Raw genomic sequence first — 21,588 nt, 5'->3', positions numbered from 1 at the left:
GTTCAAAACATATTTGGTAAAACAAAAAAAGTATACTGATATTTTTCTAGGAAGCAGAATTGTACCATCTGTTTCACAAAAGCAGCATTTGCTGTGCATGTCTTTGTGTGTGAGTATGTGTGTGTGTGTGTATGTGTGTGTGTGTGTGAAGCAAATGAAAACAAAAAATAACAAAACCATTCACTGAAGAATTTCTCTACTGCACTACAACATTTTTTGGTATCTCTGGGCACTAAAATATGTTTGACTCTCCGAGTAGTTCACTCACCGCCCATTTAGTTACCAGTCTGAGGCACCCTGGGTGTCCTGGAACCACTAATGGCCACTAGAAGCAGTGTTGTCTGCGTCACCCCAGCATGTCACAGTGGTGTGAACTAAGTACCTTACAATCAAAACTGGAACTCTGAAATTTCTTGGCTAATTTTACTATTTAACTCTGGGAAATATTTACAGTATTTTTCCGTGTATAATCTCACCAGATGCCTGCAGTTAAAAGTTATATTTTTTTCTCTCCTAATTATTCTTTTACAACCTTAGCACAGGGACCAAACAGTGCATAATTATTTCTATTGCTCCTGGTGATGTTTATGTCTCCCTCTATCACTCCAGACCTCACTTGTGATCACATATCTCAATAATACATATGTGTGTGCTGGATTCAGTTGACTCATGTGCTAGTATTAGAGGTACACGGCCACAACGGATCAAATGTTACACCGCTTTTATCATTTTTCTCATCTCCTACTGTAACAAAGAGCACCTTTTATGTAGTAAAAGTCATCTTCTTCCATAGTGATGAGTACAATAGATTGCCTGGCTTGAAATGAAGATCTGATGCACCTTTGTGTTCAGTGAACCATCAAACCCCAGCAGCGTTCAGGACACTGCCACCCAGCTGGATAGACTGACTCCGTCCTGAAATGACAGGGAATCATCTGTGTTTTTATTTCAACAAGGAGTCGTGCACAAAGGTTTTGGACAAATCAGAGAACTACTCTCCACTGATGAACTTTAAACTACAGTGGCGAAGTGCCACCCATACTGTCTGCTGAGGGCGTTCACTCCCTCCATTATTGGAACAGGATACATGTGAGAACTGCACAGTGCCACCAGCGAAAACATCACTGAGAAAGGAAAAGGTAAATCCTCTGACAGTCCTGGACATGTGGAAACCTTAACAGCATCACTTCAAGGGGCAACACAATATGTCATCAGCTATTGCTCAAAAATGGGAACATTACTCAATGATCCATACATTGACTACTTGGCACTGAAAAGAACCAAAATGTACGCAATTTATAGAGTTTTATTTTTAAAATAGATTTCATCTTTCAAAGTCTACTGTTTCATAAGTTCAGGCCCACTTATATTCTATCTATTCTTACCCAGCAGGCTTGTTACTGTTACAGTCAGAAATAGGAGATAGAGCAAATTTAATGTGACGTGTTCCTATGTGAAAAGAAAATTAGAGCAGGGTATAAATGGATACAAATCCTCTCCAATGTGTTCTGCATGTTCCCCACACATTACTACCAGTTGGAGGTGTCTGAAAAACCTGAAAGGGCAAATAGGAGGAATCCTTATCTGATTGTCAAGCAACTTCAACTGGCTCAGAAATGCTGAGCTGAATCCAGGCATCATAATTCCCCCCCTGCGGCAAAATGCACCCTAGAGGTCATGGTCTGATGAAGCAAAAAGAACCTGCAAAGAGCCAACAAGATCTCCAACCTAATGAACAGGACAATGTCTCCCTATTGTCTCATACAACCCAAGATTGTCCCTTGAAATTGTGTCCCTACAGTTTCCAACGTCAAAAAGATGCTGCACACTGGAATCATCTGCCAGTCTGTTTGTCTTCTGCGGGAAAATTTGGTAATTTCTGACTCATCCATTCAGTTGAACTTCCATCTAATGTGTAATTTCTCACTCTCACTCTCAGAGCAAATCCCAGGACTTACTCCTTTGGTTGTGTCATAATAGCTATAGCCACAGCATCACCGGTTAATGCTGGTCATGATAAGCTGCTGGCACACACAACATAAAGGGTCAATCTCAAAGAGCAGAGGAGCAATTCTAAGGTCCCCAAACCAAGCACTGTGGAAGACTGGGATACCAGAGCAAAAGTTGTGTCCGTATTCTTGGCAGGAAATTAAACACATTTCCAGCTGTTGTAGTTGTTGTCACAGATACAAATCAAATCCTACAGATCGGATTGGGTGCTTAAAGTGGGCCTTACTTACAGAATATAAAGCAATACAGAGCTGTAGAGGACTACTGGCCTCCACACACACCTCCCCTTACTTGTGCTGTTCCTCTTGACAGCTAAGACGAGGTTACAGGTAAACTAAGCGGAGGAGGAAAATGGTATGTAACTGCAAAAGAGCCCCTGGACTGAATATAATATTTTCTGTTGTGTTTTCCAGAGAGAACTGCCACAAAAAGAAAAGACGATTCATGGTTTCATTCACAAAGGTTGTTGTGCTGACGCCACAGAGCTTCTTAGAGTACACACTGACAAGAGGTAGAATAGCAGCTGTAAGGTTCATTCCAAGGTTTATTGTTGTTCAGACATGAATCCAGTAGCACTTTAAAACGTGTAATGTCATGGTCTGATTGGCAATAAAGTATTTTCTTATTTATTTATCTATTTATTTGCTTGCTTAGACTTTTGGGGTGAGTGGAGCACAAAATTGCAGTGCAAATATGTATTATTCACCACATGACAGAGGTATTGTCACCATAGAAACTGGTTTCCATTTTAAGGTAATTACCAGACAATAAGGTCATGAGCAAATGTGGGGGGAGAGTGTACAAAACCTACAATATGTTTAAATAGAAATACAACAAATGAGAATGTGGAGGAAAGGGAACAAGATGAAAATGAATCTTTATAAGGAGATGAAAACAGCTAATTTGTCTGACAAATATCATCAAAATCAGCTTATTCTATGTGTATCAACAAAAAAAAAAGACAGAACAACATTGTTCTGTGGACTGAACGTTCAGCTAAGCAATGATGCGCAGCTGGCATGACTTCAGCTGAGGTGACATTTCAGCTCCAACTGTTTTTCTATTAATATTGTCCAGAGTGTGACATGTGTACTCATTTTATTTCATGATTGAGATTATCAGCACACTGACAGATGGTCAATTCTGTTTTACTTTATCATTTATGCAGTTTTTTTGCTTGATTTTTCGGCTTCCAAGTTCCATTTATTGGTTTGAGTGAAATGTCTCGACAGCTATTCAACGGGTTTCCATTTGTTTAATTAAAACATTAATGCGTATTCTTTTACACAGATTTAACATGAAGTTAGATTTTAGGTGGAACAGTGTCATTTACACAATTTAATTCATTTTCATTTGTCTTATTTTCACAGAGTAACGATGGAGACAGAAAAGAAGAGAAAGGGGGAAACTCATACGGACAGTATGTAGTTATTTATCAACCCCTAAACATCAGTCATGATGTTTTAAAGAGTGCTACTACATCTCTCATATAGTTCTATATCTCTGTGTCATAAACATCCTGCTTTAGGGGGCAGTGCACCCTGGTCCAATTTAGCTGTTTTTTGTTTTTTCAGTTTGGAACGTTTGTTCAACTGAATCCTCTCGCCCTTCTGACGTCGGGATGAGATAGACCTGATTTTTAGGACTATTAGATTATGAACAGTGTGTGGTGCCACACACTGCACTTCAGGCTCCCAAGCAATGTTTGAATCCAACACAGGTCAGGCACTGTCAAACCGACATCATAGAAAACAACAGCACCAGATTGCCCTACAAATTACCCAATCCGATCTGTAGGATTTGATATGTATCTGTAACAACAAGTACAACAGCTGGAAATGTGTTTACAGTAATTTCCTGCCAAGAATAGGGACACAACTTTTGCTCTGGTATGCAAACTCTGTTGATACATTACCCGATGTAAGAATGATTTCTTTATTACCTGATGAAGAAATCAGATTTTCTTATTTTTATTTTAATATCCATTATGATCTGCACGGTGGTAGAGGGGGTCGTGTTGCAATCTTTCTGTGGGGAGTTTGCATGTTCTCCCCTTGCTTGTGTGGGTACTCTCCAACAGTACAAAGACAGTTGTGTCAGATTAATTTGTGAGTCTAAATTGCCCGTAGGTGTGAGTGTAAGTATGAATAGTTGTCTGTCTGTGTATGTCGCTCTCTCTGACCCCCCCCCCAAGGATCATAACAGAATATGTAGTTACAGATTATGAATGGATAGGTCGATGGACCTCCAGGTCTGGTGTTGCTTAGTTTCCTTTAGAAATGCCATCCAGAGTAATGTTCACTCTGACAACAGTAATGACTTTGTAACGTTACATTAGGTGCGTTTTCTCCAATATTAATGGCAGTTTAGTCAAGTTTCAGATGAAGCACATATTTTAACCATAAATCCATTAAATGTAACTTAAGCAGCTTTATAGGTAGCACTAATTCACCAGTTGGTGCATTAAATCATTGCATAAAAAGATGATGCCACAACATGATGTAATTAAAAAATGACTTAAAGTAGCACTAGACAAACAAACCCACAAAAACATGATGGAAATTATATATATGTTTAATTTATATGTTCAAAAACTATTGCATATCCTGATTTTAATGTAATATGTTCATATTTCTTTTAATTCTGGCATTTTTCACATGCTGATTGAAATGTGCATGAAAAATGAGGACTTTAAACACACTTTTTGCCTCATGAGCAGAATCATGTCCTTTCTTGGCAACAAACACGTCCTTTTACAAGTGAGCACATCCAAGAGCTTCCCTGAGATGCTGTAATCACAGAGGGCCTTGCTGTGGGAAAGTCACCTCTCTGTCATGCTTTGTATATCTTGTAAAGGGCTTCAAGTCCGTTTTTGGTCTGATGGTCCTGGAAGAGAACAGGTGAAAAAATGATGGACACAATAACAACAGACAGGAAAAAAAATAAAAAATAGAAAGAAATTGTAAATGAGGACTGATGATAAAGACAGGTCGGGGAAATGTATCTTCTTACAGGCCATTCATTTCCTAATCTCCCGTCCTTCACATCTGCTCAATCTTCCTCCATTACAGACCAGATGTATCCTCCAGAGTGTGCAGCCCCAGTGTCATTTTCATCTGACACATGGATTTTACAGTTAAATTTTCCATTTCATTATATCAAAACGACATTTCATCAGCATTATATTTAATGCACAGTCAGCAAGTATAAATTTTCCTGTAAAACGAAATGGTCAGGAAGTGCAAACGGTAAAATAATGAAATTATATCATTGCCAAAGTTTGCTCCCCCCTTTATAAAAAGTTCTCTAATACTTTGTATATCTTCCCTTTGTCTTGTGCCATGTACAGCCGTCTTCTAATCTATCCACATGGTTTCAATGATATTTATGTGAGGAGACTGAGAAGGCCAGTGTAAAACTTATTCATTTTTAACCATTCCTGAGTTGACTTTGCTTTGTGTTCTGGATCATTGTGTTGTTGAAGGATTCACCGCCTCCTCATTTTTAGCTTTTTGACTGATGGTAGGAGGTTTTGCTTTCAAATCTTCTTATATTGGGCTGCCTTCATTCTTTCTTCTATTTTTTGCAGAGCTCCAGTGCCTGATTCAGACATACACCCCCAAAACATCAGCAAGCCTCTACTAGGTGGAACGGTGAGTTATTTCTCACCACACATGTGAATTATGACCAAATAATTCAACTTGAGCTCATCAGACCACATAATCTTGTTCTAAAACTGATTTTGTTTATTCACATGCTCCTTGGCTTACTCAAAGCATGCTACTTTATGTCTAGAAGTAAGCAATGGCTTTTTTCCAAACAGTCCAGACTTTGTCAGGTCTCCTGCTGTTGTTTGGCATTCTTACGTAGCTTTTGAACAAGTTTCCTAAAGCGCATCTTTCATTTTTTTGTTGGGCTTCCATTTTTTGAAAGAGTGTTTATGTGTCTATGTTCCTTCCATTACTGGATTAATGATCTTTGCAGTTGTTACTAGTGTCCCTAAACACTTTGAAATATTTTTATATCTCCCTCCAGCTTCTTAAAGCTGTTTTACTGATTCTATTGTTCTTGTTGCTTTTAGCAAACTGCTTGAGACTGCCCCGGCTTTAAGTATTTTTTAAAGATCAGACACCTAATTTTACATATTAAGGTTAACTACCTAGAGGGTTTATGAGGGGAGGGGGAGTGTATTAAACTGTCCTTTAATACACACACTTTACTGTTGTTATTTCTGATGAACATTTCTACTAATCTACATTAACCATTAAGCTGATTTTATTATTTTTTGTTTTACTCTTTTTGTCATTTTAACATTGGTGGGTGCAGCATTTTCACTCACTGTACCTCTGGTGTCACTAGAAAATGACAAAACTGGAAGCAGAATTCACAGCAGAATTTCAGTTTCACACACCACAGGCAGAAAATTGCCCTCTTCTCACTCTTTCGGCTCTATTTCATCCAGCCATAGCACAGCTGTACTATATATCTGTTCATTCACCAAGATCCAAGCCAAACCTTGACTATTCTTTACTATTTTTACTGTAGGCCCATTTTTTTTTATTCACAAGGTATAAGATAGATTGGATTAATAAGGTTTTATGGTTTGCGTGAAAAAACTTCAATCTTTCCAAAAACATCCAATGCAAGTTGTAGATTTACCTAAAATCAAACTCTGTTACAGAAAGGTATTAAACACCAATACTTTACTTTTTTAATGTCTCTAATCCTACTTAATTCTGCACTGGCTCCTGTACTGAGGTTGCTATCCTTGTGTTTACTTAGGTCTAGTTTATTCAGATATAGCACCTGCCATCCCATCACACCCACACAAATAAACCAGAAACCACCCTCAGAAATACTTTCTCCTGCTATCTCTTTCATGCAAGTGCTACTATTTATGGGCTTTGTCTTTTTGACTGGATTCACACGCGTGTGTGTATATTTGTGTGCCTGCACACATCACTTTATGCCTGTGTGGTGTATCTATATATAAGCTAGCATGTGAGAAAGTAAGAGTATTATAACTTGGAATGTTCCCTTTCTGAGAAATTCTGAATATATTCCATCATTCAAAAGTTGAAAGTAAACCCAATGTAGAAAAAACACAACTTAAAAGTAACATGCAAAGCATATAGCAAAAACCCAAAGTTCCTTAATTTATTTTAACTTCTGCTCTTTGCGGTTTTAAATTACAAGTTTGGTCCGGACCTTGTTATGTTTACAGCTTGACAAACATCGCCACTCCGGATCTTTTAGGGCATATTCTACACTAGTCAACCAAGCACATTTGACAAGCAAAGTCTGGTTTGTTCAGCTAGTCTTAATGCTTTATTGGTTGGACTGTGTATTGTGAAGACATGGGCTCAGGCATTCAGTTGGACTCAGGTGAGTGTTATCGCTTAGCGGATCTAGAACTGACCTACAGTGCGATGGGGGGTGGGGGAATTGGACTCAATCATGCTCAAGTAATATAAGTACAACCTAAGACTTGCAGTGATATGTTACTTTATAATGTGGCCAATTAAATAATAATCGCAAATCATTTTTATACAGCAATAAACACAGGGACCTCGGTGCCCAACAGCAGCACATTCTTGACCCAATCCAATAAATCCTGGACATTGTGAATGAGCAGAGGATAAAACATTATAGTTTAATATGTTCAAGCAAACCAAACTGCTAGACCTTATTTTCAAAAATAATTACTTTATGAATTAACAAACCTACATTTGTTGAAATTGCAACAGTATGTTTTGAAGTAAACACAATACAGACTAAATACGTGCGTATATATATATATATATATATATATATATATATATATATATATATATATATATATATATATATATATATATATATATATATATATATATATACATACACACACACATAAGTAAAATATGCACTGTATATATTTGTGAAACAAATGCATAAAATGTTTATACAAAACTTGATGTCATTCTATATTTTCCCCTACTTTTGAAACACATAATTCTTTTTCACAACACAGAATCAAGTGTTTAGTCACTCAGTATTTAGGGATTAGGGGAAAATTTGTTAATTAGTAGTGTGTATTAATTTATACAACCGTTTTTACTTTTTTTATTCATTTGCAAACATTTCTAAAATTCTGTTTTGAATTTGTCAATATGAGGTGCTGAATGTAGATTAACGAGAAAAAAAGAATTTGAATTATTGTAGTAGCAGGCAGCAATATAGCATAACCGAAAGTGAAGGGGGGGAAATGCACTGTTTGTGCAATACTTTCTTTTGCAATACTTTTTCTGCACAGCTATTTTTAAGTGGTGTTGCCAACCTGTGGTAATGTACATTTCTGTTTAGTGAGCTCACCTGGAGCAAAGGTATCTTATCTGCCTCTGCTCTGATTTAAACCTACAAAAGGGAATGCCTTGGCAAAGCATGCAGTTTGGGGTTACGATCAAGTCGGTAATGGAAACTCAGCCTTCAGGTTATATTGGACACATGAGTTTTCTCATCTAATCACAGAGCATGGTAATGTAGTCGGCACAGACAAACCTTAGAGGGCTGTGGTGATTGTGGGAAAACGCGGGGACAGTCGCTGAGGTCAGTTAACGTTTGATGTGAGGAGGTTTGATGAGAAGCATTACATTGCAGGATGAAGACTAGCCGTGCTGAGTCCTCTATGCATGCTGGAAAGTAAAACAGCCAGAAGGATTTATCACAGTACTGTGCTGATTGTTGTGCTTAGGTGTAAATTAGATGTTGCCCTGACTTGGCAGGATTTTCTAATTTACTGCTGAAAGACAGATGTCGTGTAAAATGTTCGGTGTGACACATTCTGTAAGTGCCCGACAATCTTGTAAAATTAAATTCTTTCAACAACAAAAAAGGGAAGAAAAACCCAAAAATTGTTTGGCATAGTTCCTATCAAAGCAAGAATAATGCCATTAGAGATAAGCTGAAGTACATACAATGTAGCAAAATGTGATAGTACTCACCTTGGTGTTTCTCACAGCAGCATGACGAAAGTTTCTGAGAGGTGGACATTTCTCACTTCACGTGAAATATATTGAATATTACTTTGAAAATCTGTATCATCACAGGCTATTTTCTCCTTTAACCAACAACACTGAGCTTAATGTGGCAAAGAGACAGTCTGAGTGATCTGAAAAAGGATTTTAGAGAAAAACGACTGCAGCTTCACCAAGTGTATCAGCCAGCCAAGCGTTGATAGCCTTATCAGAACACTCCACAGAGAGCTCACAGTCAAACTTTTCACATCAGTGTGCTGCTTCTGTTGTTTTTGTGTTCACTGGAGAGACAGAAAGTGCGTATGCGTCTGTGAGAGAGAGGGAGAGACAGACAGGCCAAGATAGATACTCTGTAATGAGTTTCCATAAAGCACTCTCAGTGTACTATCATTGTCATGATTTTATGAATTCATCATAAAAGAGTGAGTCAATGTCACTGCCGAAGGTAATAGAACGGGATGCTGCGTTCGAAATGAAAGGCAGAAGACTAAGAAAATGAAGAGGGGGGAAAAAAGGAAATTGTACGAGCTCCTGTGATGATTTGGTTGATAACAAAAGCCATGGCTGGTGTTGTTGATGGGTGCTGTCGTTACTCGGGCCCTCACAGAGATATGGGAGGGGGGGGGGGGGGGGGGGGGGGTTCACCAGGAGAGAGCTGGCCATGTCTCTAAATAAAACACAACATTGATTTATGAGTGCGAGCCCGCTACGAGTGCAGCAGGTCTCTATAATTCCACGCACAAACACAGACACACATACAAAACAACAGTGCAGTTAAACCAGTGACTACACTCTCGCACTGTACATCTCACCAATTCCACTTTACTTCTACGGACCATGCACAGCTTTGGGCGCTGCTTTTTGTTTTGTTTTTTCGGTTCTTCAGCCTGCACCATCAAAATAAAATTGAACTTCAAAGCAGAGAAACTGTTTAATTAATAAAAGCCAATCACTCTGTGTTTCAGTTTGAACATGAAAGTAACTGCTCTGTTTGTGTAAAATGATTGATACTGCGAAGAATCTGTCCCACACAGTCAGGGCGAATATCGTCTGTGCCAACACAGCAGCAAATAAACACAGAGGTGGTGATAAATTCTCCCTGCATGTACCTTTTAACAAAGTCTTGGTTATGAGTTGTTGATGCTGTATTAAATTCTAATGCCATTATCTCTCTGTCCAGCTGTGGATTATGTCTCTGTCTCTTTTATGTACTATGTGACAAGGTTTTACTTGTGTAATGTACGCTGCTCTGCCACAACTTTAAAATGATGTCTTGGTTTTAATGTTGTGGTGGACAGGTGGGGATGGGATGGTCCACAGCTACACAGTCCACACGCATCAAACAATTCTGAAACCTTTTGATTATGGTCAGCATTATGTTGGTTCCATGCTGCAAATTATCTACAGTAACTGTCCCTTCAATATAAAAACAGCTGAGTCATCTAATTTAATAGAATGAAAGGCATTAGCACTTACCATGTTTCCCCTTCCTGCCAAACTTATGTGAATCCAGGATCTAAACAGAGAGGAGCACTTAAGAGCAGCTCAGGACTGATGAGGACAATGAGAGGCAGCTGTGATGTGATACCAAGGGCTCAGCTTCTCCTTTTCCTTTCGGCTGTTCCCTTTCGGGGGTCGGCACAGCGAATCATTGGCCTCCATCTAACCCTGTCCTCTGCATCCTCTTCTCTCACACCAACTCACTTCATGTCCTCCCTCACTACATCCCTAAATCTCCTCTTTGGTCTTCCTCTAGACCTCCTGCCTGGCAGCTCCAACCTCAGCATCCTTCTACCGATATATTCACAGTTTCTCCTCTGAACATGTCCAAACCACCTCAATCTGGCCTCTCTGACTTTATCTCCAAAACATCTAACATGAGCTGTCCCTCTAATGTGTTCATTCCTGTATACCAAGGGCTCCGCAATGGCACCTTTTGCACTATTTTACTTTCAACCCATTTGCACATATTACACCTTCCAGTTGTAATATGTGCAATCGTTACCCTGGAGCTGAATCAAGTTAAAGAAAAGCAACTCTTTTTAGGAAGTATTTTTAGGTCAATGATGTATGATTAATGTTTGTATGTTTTTATTCACCAAACACTACAGAAAAGCCCACTCTGCGATCCATTAAATTAACCAAAGACCTTTGAAATGAGGCAAATCAAAGAGCGCGCTAACAATTAATGCAGTTCTGAGAATAGCATCAGCTGAGCTGACACAAAATCCCAAGCTCAGTAAAGAGCAGTGGTCCATTTTATCATGAAAACTTTGCAGAACCAGAGGAAATCAAAAGGAATCTTCAGCATACCGGATATAAATACATATTCTGTGTTAATAAATGCCATGTAATTTCTGTATTTATTTATGAAATAATGTATTATCCACATGTTGTATTAATGTACAGGAATCATGCAACCAATCTTGTGTGTACTTTTCAGTGATACTACAGGAAGCAGCACGCCAACAAAATGCTCTATTATTCATTGTTTAAATGTGTTTTGATTACAGTGTGGGTTTTGTTGATGAATGCTCAGAAACTGTCTGTTTACACACACACACGCACGCACAAACACACACACACACACACACACACAAACTCCCTCAAAACAGAGCCTGTTTCAGTGCCATTGCAAGTACTGCCTGTGTATTTCATCCTTTTGATCAAGCTCTCATTATTTGAAAATGAATGTGAGGGTTGTTGAGCCCCCTCTTTATGTTTAAAGAAACTGCTACAACAGAAAAAATGTACTTAGATAGATAGAGGGTGAGGAAAAAACAAAGCAGCCTGAGTTGTCAGCAGTTCTACAGTCAGTACATTATGGAAAATTAGCCCGAGCGGTGTGAAGGGATAAAGCAAGGTGGGTTTGTTCTTTTAATGTTCTGAAAGCTGAAACAATAATTGTGCTTGTATTATTTAGATTTTTGCACCCTATTTTTTTTTTCTTCTTCTTCTTCTTTTTATTGTCGCAATTTTCTTCTTTCCTTTGGTAAAAGGTCGAATGCATGTAGAGCGGGTTCATTTTAATAAGTATTATCTCTCCATGCAAGGTTTATCAAGTTTTATTCAAACCTAACAGCATTTGCACTTCTAAAATGGCATCCATTAATACGTGATATTTCAAAGCCAAAGCCAACAAAAGCTGCTATTATCCGGTCTTTTTCTTTTTCTTTTTTTAATGCTGAAACTTTGAGCTCATAGGAGAAAACAATGGGACAGTGGACTGAAAGGTCTGCACAGCTGCAGACAGACAAAGTGAATAGATTGGAAAAGTCAGTGGCGTCACCTTTGTACCTGAGCCTACGACTCCACTATTCAGTGTCATTAAAGGTAGGGATTGCTGGCCTTTTCTGTGTCCTGATCCTCAAAACAATTGGTGTGGATCGAATGTAAAATAAAAGCATAATCATTTTTCATAAATGAAGCAACATCAGATAATGCAGTTATTTCTTTATTTTTCTATTATTATCCAGATTTGACAACAGTGATTTGTGTGAAAATACAGTATGAGCCACTGTTAGTGGTTAGTTTCTTTCTGCATGCATCATCACACTGAATCAGCATCAGTGTCCCTGGTAGCTACTGTAGGAATGTATCTCATAATAAATCTTTCATTATACATGTTTTTGTGGTGCAGTGTTTGGTTGATGCAGCCATATTAAATCGTAGCAAGAAAATATTTGTTTCACCGGACTATATGAAAGAAGAAAAGGTAGTTAAGGACATAACAGCTGGTTAGCTTAGCTAAGCCATGTTAGGATAAGTTAACCATCTGCTGGAAATATATATTTTCAGTTTGGTGATTGAGAGTGATATTGGTTTTCTCATCTAACCTTGTTGTAGTTGTACCTGAAGCTTGTTTGGGCCCTTGGTCAGAGTCACAATAAAAAAACACTAGAAAATGTTGTAAAATGATGGCAGATAATATCAATAGCAATACAGTGAATACGACCCAGTGTTTCGGATAATAATTTAATATTTTACCTAGATTTTTTTAAACATTCTCCTTTTGCTATTGTTTTTTACACAGAAGACGTTGGTAATACAGCTCAACAGAAACCACAAACCACAAGTGTTCGTTTGTCCTCCATTTCTGGGAGAAATTAGGCAGAGCCTAGTGGGAATCCCAGCACTTACTGCCTCATGTGAATTTCTTCCCACAGCATCTGCTCAGATTCGTTTGTGTCTCCTTATTGACTTTTTGGTATTCACATCGCTTGCAATGATTCACTTTTTGGGCTGTTTTAATTTGCCGCCATGCAATCATTTTCTTGCTAATAGTGTTAAAAACAACAGCAGGCTCCAAGTAACAAAGACATATAAACACTGGAGCATTTTGCAAAGACGTTTCTCTCTCATTCTTTTTAGTTTTTGGGTTAATGTATTCTGTTGCAAACAGAGCTTTATTTAGTATAGACGCTTCGTGCATTTTTTGTATGACTCTCCAAACTCATGTTGAGTGTGTGAAGTGAGAAAGTCATTGACAGTGTATTCTAAGAAACATAAGGGTCTTGTACATTGTCAAATTTTGTGCTATAGCAAGTCTGATATTTAAAGTTGCATGAGAAGAGTTAGTCTAAATCATTTTACTTGAGTATTGGATCTAACACGCAAAAGAAACAATCACTATGGGAAAAAGTGTACAGTCATAAACGGTCACAATCAACAAGCTCATCCTATAAGCCTAATTACTCGGGTAGGACTGTTATGATGCTTTAGTAAACACAATATACCATTTAGAGATGGTTTCAGCATTTCAGTGCACCCTCTGAGCCTGACTGCAGCAGAATCAGTCATTAGAGCATGATGCTTATCCACAGCTCTCAGTTTCCAACACTGCTCTGTTCATGCAAAGTACTCGCAACTTCTATGAAGTCGTGAAAATCAGTTTGCATACTGTCAGACACAGAAACCTCAGTCACGCAACACTTTTTAAAATGGGAATGAGCAGAGGGCTTAGGTGGAAACAACTGCAATAATAATCTATGACTGCACTTAAACAAGCATAAATCGCCTGTGCCCTAGCTTTCAAATCTTAATCTGAAAATACATTTGCATGTTTTGGTGACCGGCAATACTGCCGCTCTAATTACATGAGGAGTTGAGTGTGATCATTAGTCTGAGCTGAGTGGGCACATTTAAAGAATCAAAAGTACAGTGAAGAAATGTTTATACAAGTTAGCAGTTTTATTGAGCACCTATATGCCCCCTGCACCACCTCTCACACCAACTCCTCTTTGCTTATATCTTTGTCTCCTGTACCTCTATAGTACTTGTATATGAACAGAGCTCTGAGGTTTCACTGAAGATTACATCTGAAAGAGAAGCCAGCCACTGGTGCATACGCTATCAGACCGCTCTATGTGCGGCATTTGAAAAAAAGACAAGCTTGTTAAAAAAAGACGAGGTGTTGGGGGGCGGCAGTCGAGCGACAAAAGTACGCCAGAGTACGGTGCACCAACAAAGTGCCTTGCGCCTGCCTGCTGCCTGGCGTGGGGAGGGAGATGCGACCTGTCACAGAGTGAGAGGGCTGGCTGAATGACTTCACATCACCCTTTCAGCTTCAGCAACTTCCCATTTATATTGTAATGCAAATCCATGGCCTGTCCCAGATGGTGCTTTTCCAGCATCGTGGGTGCATAGAAATATGATTATTTATCCCAAGCACTTCTCAAGTCTTTAATGTACTCTTCTCCGTCTGCATCTATCCCCTCCTTCCACTGGCAGCAGTTCTAAGTCTGTGCAGTTGCATATCTCTCTCTCTCTCTCTCTCTCTCTCTCTCTCTCTCTCTCTCTCTCTCTCTCTCTCTCTGTCTCTCTCTCTCTCTCTCTCTCTTTCTTTCTATCCCCCTCTCTCTCTAATAGTGATGTAAAAGAAAGACTGTAAATTTGGGGAGAATATGACAAAGGAGAACCTAAGAGAAACACAGAAGCAAGAGAGAAACAAATCTAAGTGCATAAGTCAAGGAAAGAGGGACTGAAATAATATCAGGTTGATCATGTTGTCTGAGCATCATTCTAAACAGCAGTTTTATCACTCAGAACTGCATTTAATTACCTCTGCAGAGCAGAATATAGTCCAACAGCCCCTGTCGGCGATGAATACCATCAACCATCTACCAATAAGTAGAAAGGCGCTATATAAGTGCACAGCATTACTGTAGGTATTAAATAAGTTATTAAAAAGGTATTTTTCTTTCTGTGAACATAATAAGCTCACCAATCCACTGAAGATATCATCTAAGCTTGCCATTCTTCACAGAAAGAGCTATGTTTTGACCCACGACAGAATCTTCCCCTTATATTTTTGGTCAAACTACAGACTCTTTGGACGAAGTGTGAATACGCCGCTTTAGCACATATTTTTCATGCCACACTAAAATCATTTACAAGCCCATTTTCAGGCTGCTTTTTAATGTGACAGCACTTTGTAGGTATTTCTTGATGGGGTCATCTGAGCGAGGTTATGCACAATAGCATAAACAGCAAAGCTTGAAGTTTTTGTGTGAAACAGGCACATCCTTAGGGACTGCGTGTGCTGTAATCAGCTGTACGCTGTAAGTCACTCCGTTACACTGTCAGCATTTCTATACTTTTATCATAATACCTGCTGCCTCTGTCAGAATCTATGTAGCAGCACTTAACACTTCCTACACAGAGTAATTATATCAAAATCTAGTGTCAGATCAACTCCTCCAACCTGTGTCACCTTGTTATATTTGTAACACCAACTTCAGTATTTGTAACACACCAACCGCCTTGACACAAAATGTGAGTGAAGCACGGAAGAGAATCACTGAATTATGAGGATTACTTGAAGATGTTTGGCAATAAAATAGGATCTTTCCAAGCGATGCAACACCACAAGCCATATAGGTTGTGTAGGAATAGACCTTCTGTGTTAGGATTGAAAAGGGAAGCGTACTTCTATGTTAGAGGGTCATTTCCCCCAAATCACTAAAAACACATTTCCTCCCTTAAAGTGGCGACTAGCTCCGGTTTTATTTACAAATTAGCTGTATATCAAAAAAAACACTGTCTGTATGTTTGTGTCACAGAAATATTAAATCGGGCGTGATCCTAGATTCAGGGGTTTGCAGGCAAAGAAGCCCATCGAGGCCGAACATTAGCTAAAAGGGACCCTACTTTTGGCGGTTTTGGCAATGGCGGTGCACTTTAGTGCTTTTATTGGAGGGTTAAGGTTTTTTTGCTCATCAGGGGCCTGTTCCCACAGATTATTTACCTTGTTTGCTCTGCTTTACTCACCTATTCTTTTTTGGATAGAAGCCACCACTTTCCTAATTCTATCCCCCTCTATAGGCTTTCCAGTGGGAGGAGAAACACATTTTTCTTCCTGCTAACAGGCACTGTATGTGAAATAAAGATGCAAAATAAACGAATGTATTATTTTTTTTAACAACTAAGTTAAAGGCACAAGTGTTTGATCCATGTTGTTCCCAGTGACAGAACTGTAGGCTTTGTCTGTCTGCTACACACCAAACTAGAAAATAGCAATAAACATAATTTAAACAGCAAAAGGAAGTAGCATATTCAGTCATTGTAAGCTAAAAAAAATACAAGCCCAGTGGAATTAAGGTGTTAATCAGAAGTGGGCAGAGCCAGAACTTGTTAGAATCATTTAGATGCTTTCACTTTAGTCATAAAATTGTTTTTGTCTACAGTTTATAATCTTCATAATTAGCCGTGTCCTTAAATTAATCAAACAACAATGCATAATTAGTTTTAACCTTGCCTTCAACATAAGAAATAAATAAGCCTAATAACTGAGTCTCTTTAAAAACTGTTATTGGTCCTGACTTTTATTTTCTCTTTAAAGTTTGAAGTTTTTGTAGGAGAATGCAAACTTGGAAGGAAGCTCAGCCGTTCATACTACATCGTTTTCACACATAGGAAGAAGTTTTGGAGAAAATCAGGTTTGGTTAAAGTATGTTATGAGCAAATTTGAATGTTATTGGAAAGACTGTAAAAATCAGTTTGGGCTGAGCACCTCTGAGACAGTCCAAAATATGTAGTGAAGGCTGGTGAAAGGTTGTTGAGGATGTGACATGCTAAGGCTCATTGTTTTAGCATATTTGGTAAATAATGCTTCTTAGCAGTTCCTGTTTGCACGTTTTGCACATGATCAGAAAAACTGTATGTTTACATCCATAGTGCTGAGGTTTTCAGATGTTTGCTGCCGAAACTTGTGCTATGACCCCAATAAGATGGAGGTGAGGAGAATTTAGTTTTTGCTGGTCAAAGCATAAAAAATGTCAATTTGAAAAACTCAACAATGGGTCAGCTGTAAAACAATGTGCTGGTAACTCCACAAACCTCACCTTCAACAGTTTCCTTTTTCGCTGTCTCTTCAGAAACTATCCCCATTGAAGTGTGTTCACAGCTCAGCCTGTACAGTCAATGTGCGTTACCTGTTCCTACCAGTAAAAATAAAGCATTATGTTCAAGGAATTTATGGCTTGTTTCTATCTGATTAAAGTGTTTCCTCATAAGCTGTACTGTATGAATCATCACATTAACAGTATGTTCTTCACTAAGTGATGTACAGTACAGCCAACTTGTTGACACCACAGAGATTCTAACATCGTTCTGTACATCTGCATTCAGCCGGCTTATTTCCATAATGTATGTCTTTATTTTTCTCAGGCTTTCCAAACACAGCAAATTAAAGCCTAGCTAACTTTAAGCAAATGGCTTAATGAAGCTATACTCCATAATTGCTCCACTCAGTCAAGCATTCATTAGGTGCCAGAGAGGCTGGCTACCCTGTACTTTTTATACTTAAAGCACAACTGATTTTCTCCTCAGACAACTTCTTCTTTAGATTCGCACTGTTTTCTTTCATGACTTTTGTGAGCCATACATAGACTGCATATATTTGACTGCATGCCTGAGACATTTTTCCACTACAGACCTGTCACTCATTATTTCCCCTGAAATTTCAGCTGAGCTTGGACAGTGAGTACTAGGTATTTTTATGCTTGTATTGACCCCTGGAGGAACTGCAATCATAGATCAATCCAAACAGGGTTCAGATGCACTACAACATGGCCCAGTTTTCCCAAAGAGAGAAGAAAATGAAGGCAAACTAATGGTCACGGTAACCTCAACTCGTCAGCGTGTGTGGTGAACCATTTCATCACGTCTAAAAGCACAGGCAATCAAATCCATTTCAGCCCCTTTTCACATACCTGACCACAATACAAATTGCAGAATAAAACACTGCGGACTGCTTCAGCTGAAATCACAAGCTCTCCCGGCGATTAGGATATTTTTTTCTAAAACAATTGCTTTTTTTTTCTCACAAGAGGCAAAACGAAAACAAACATTTGTATTCAATGATCTGGTGGTCAGGAGATTGTTGTGTTCATCATGTTCAGCCTTTTGTCATTCCACATCACTCTCTAACCCGTTTACCCACCCCAACAAAGAGCAGTAGTTGGCCATAAGCCTGGATGGTCCCCATAGTTTCATGTTGTTCACCATCTGTGCTCAATACCTCGCTATGGCCGTTATAGCGAAGGGTCAATGAAAGAGATGAGCCTGGGAGGTGACGGGGAGGTTAATGTGGCAGCCACTCTGCACTGCACATTCAGAAAGGAAAACAGACGGAGGAATGACGAGAGTGCAACTTTCATTGAACCCTGGCTACTGTTTCTATGCCTGTTAGTTGTTTTCAGCACAATGGTTTTGCTGAAACTTTTTTAAACAATGGGTTTCAATTTCACACAGACAAATGTTTTATTAACTCACTCTATTTACTTTTCCGCACAGCCAGAATTTATGACTTTAGGCTTTTACTGTACTTTCAAAACAATTATTAAATTGCTGCAGACTTTTTCAAAAGTCCATCTCTATAACCCTCTGTTTTGTTTTTTGTAGTTGTTTTTTTTTTTTTTATTAGCACGTGTCCAAGCTGTGTGTCTATCTGGCTCTTACACAATTTTCAGGCTCCCTGTACTGAACTATCTAATATGGACCTTCTCCTTGTCTCACTCCTCCTCCCTCGTGTTCATGTTGCCCTTGTCTCTCTCCTTCGGTGTGCTTGTTGCCTCTCTAGATGTGTTCTTGGGTTTTGCCTCTTGTGTGTTTGTGGAGTTTCCAGGTCTGTTTGCCAGGACGTGGAAATTGCTTAATTTTCTTCTAAGACCATGTTCTTCATATGAGTCAGTAATGTCAATGAGGATCATATTTCTAACGGTAACAAAATGAGGATGAGTAATAACAAAGGTCTTGGGCAAAGGTAATGTAAAGGTTGGCTCAAAAAGCTATGAAGCTATTCTCCAAAAAACTGCAGTTTCTAATGTAGCCTGAAATCCTATAATGCAGTTAATAGTAAGTTAGTTAGTCGTGTTGTATGTAGATGTGTAGTTATGTTCTAATGGTTACTAAAAAACCTCAGTGCCCAGTTGATTTGGATTGATGAAAAATCCAAAGATGGACAAGCCTGCTATGATTGAATGATTGGGGGAAAAGATTAGTGAACTTTCCACTGACAAAAATACTCAATACAGATGGATTTAAATATTATCATTACATGAGGGAAAAGTTGGAGATGCTGTTTGAGGTCAATGACAAAAGACTGAGAAGCAGCCTGAAAACTGGCGTTGAAAGATATGCTAAGTGAACATAATAATCTGGAAATACAACCAAACAAACTTTACCCACAGTAGATAGACACCTGCGGCCTCTGACCACAGTCTAGGCTTTATTTTGGGAGGACTGGTCACCCAAAACACAAGCAAAGTGAGATTGTGGCATGTGGCAGTCAACAGCAAGAAGTGCAGCAGCACCATCTATAGGCCAGAGCAGCAATGACACCCTTCAGAGCTGTAACAACAGCTGCCTTTTACACAGTGCCTGCTCCCCCTGTACACACACATTGTGCCCACAAACACCGCTTTCAAAATCAATTACTCACACACCACAGGTCAGGGAACAGTTCATTACTGTTTAATTACCAGCGAATGTTCAATAGCGAGCTCATTACAGGGTAAAAGTTTCAACCTCACAGCCAAGACAATAGGGGAACAAGTATGACATTTTAATGATACTATTAAAGATGAGCATGTGATGACTACAAACAAATAAATTAAAGAAGCTGATGATGAGCTGCTTTCCCTCTATTTGGAAAAAAAGTGGGCACAAGCAAGTTTCGACATCAGTGTAACTAACAGTGAAGCTGCCTTCTAATTGTATTGATTAGCTGTATCCCATTACCCTGACTTGTCATTAGTCTCTCTGAGATCCATAATATCATTATGACCTCAGTTCATGTTCTCGGTTTATTTTGCCAGAACCATATTTTAAAATAGTAAAAATACTGATTCTGCATTTTTTTCCTCATTGACTCGTACAGGTATTTCGACTCTGCATACTCTTTGATTGTGATTCACTTGAGCGACAGTCAGCAGCAGTTAAAGTCTCTGCTGCTGCTAATTAGGTCACACTTGACACACCTTTTCACATTTCTCGCCCTGACAATTATTCCAACAGAAGCCCTTCTGATAAACAGAAAGTGTATTACTCCACATTGGGGATTTATTCCTTTTTTTCTTCACTTTCAGAAGATTTTGCTTTTCATTCCTCCAATTCCCCAGATTCCCCTTTCTGCCTCCGAAGTGGAAAACCACAACACTTTCTTTGGGTTTCATCAGATAAAATTTGACTATAGGTGGCAAGAACATGAAACAAAGGACATCAATGACAGAAACTGCCAATGTTCTTTTTGACCTCCTGTGTGTTTTTACTCTCCTTTGCTTCTCTTAGTTTGAACTTACCGCATTTTAGCTACTGATTGTAGTGTTTGTTTTTCATTTGCATGTGAACAAAGACTCAAACAGCCTCTGGCTGACAGTGGAAACCACCCATTTCCATTGGTTTAATCCAAAAAATACTCTGTATGTTCTGACTACAGGACATACAGTGATTTTGTATTTAAATATATAAATGCAGAGAAGGTATGTAAATCCTCCCCAAATCAAAGATAGAGTACTGATTTTTTGCCCCAAACCTATCTTAATATGTAGAACTCAAAGCTTCCTGTTATAGAGACTCATTCAACAGCACTGCCAGCAGTGCAGAAATATTAAAGGCTCTCCCTTCTAACCAATCAGAGAGTTTAATTTGTTTCCACTTGATTGGTACGTTTTGGAATAATCTTATTTATAGATTCATGATTATGACTAGCTGAAGTGCTGGGCAGTGGCAGATTGTCGCAGAGCACAGCAGAGCAGAGAGAGGGAGGGCTGGGTGAAGCAGAGTGGGACTTCTTTAAGTGATAAAAGATAAAGATAAAAAGATAATTTAAAAAAGGTAGTGAAATGGAAATGAAAAAGTAGCAGAAAATGGAAATCCTCATGTAAAGTATAAATACTTATAGTACTATAGTACTTTTCATTACTGATTGCATGCGAGTAACTGTATCCCCATGAAGCACTGAACTGGTGACTAAGTCGATGTATAATTTTTTTCCAGCCTGTCATTGTAAGGTCACAATTATAGTATAAGTACCTGAAAATAATTACACACGTGGGAACCA

Source organism: Channa argus, chromosome 13, assembly GCF_033026475.1.
Source record: "Channa argus isolate prfri chromosome 13, Channa argus male v1.0, whole genome shotgun sequence".
Classification (NCBI taxonomy): Eukaryota; Metazoa; Chordata; class Actinopteri; order Anabantiformes; family Channidae; genus Channa; species Channa argus.
This window is presented reverse-complemented; position numbering follows the sequence as displayed.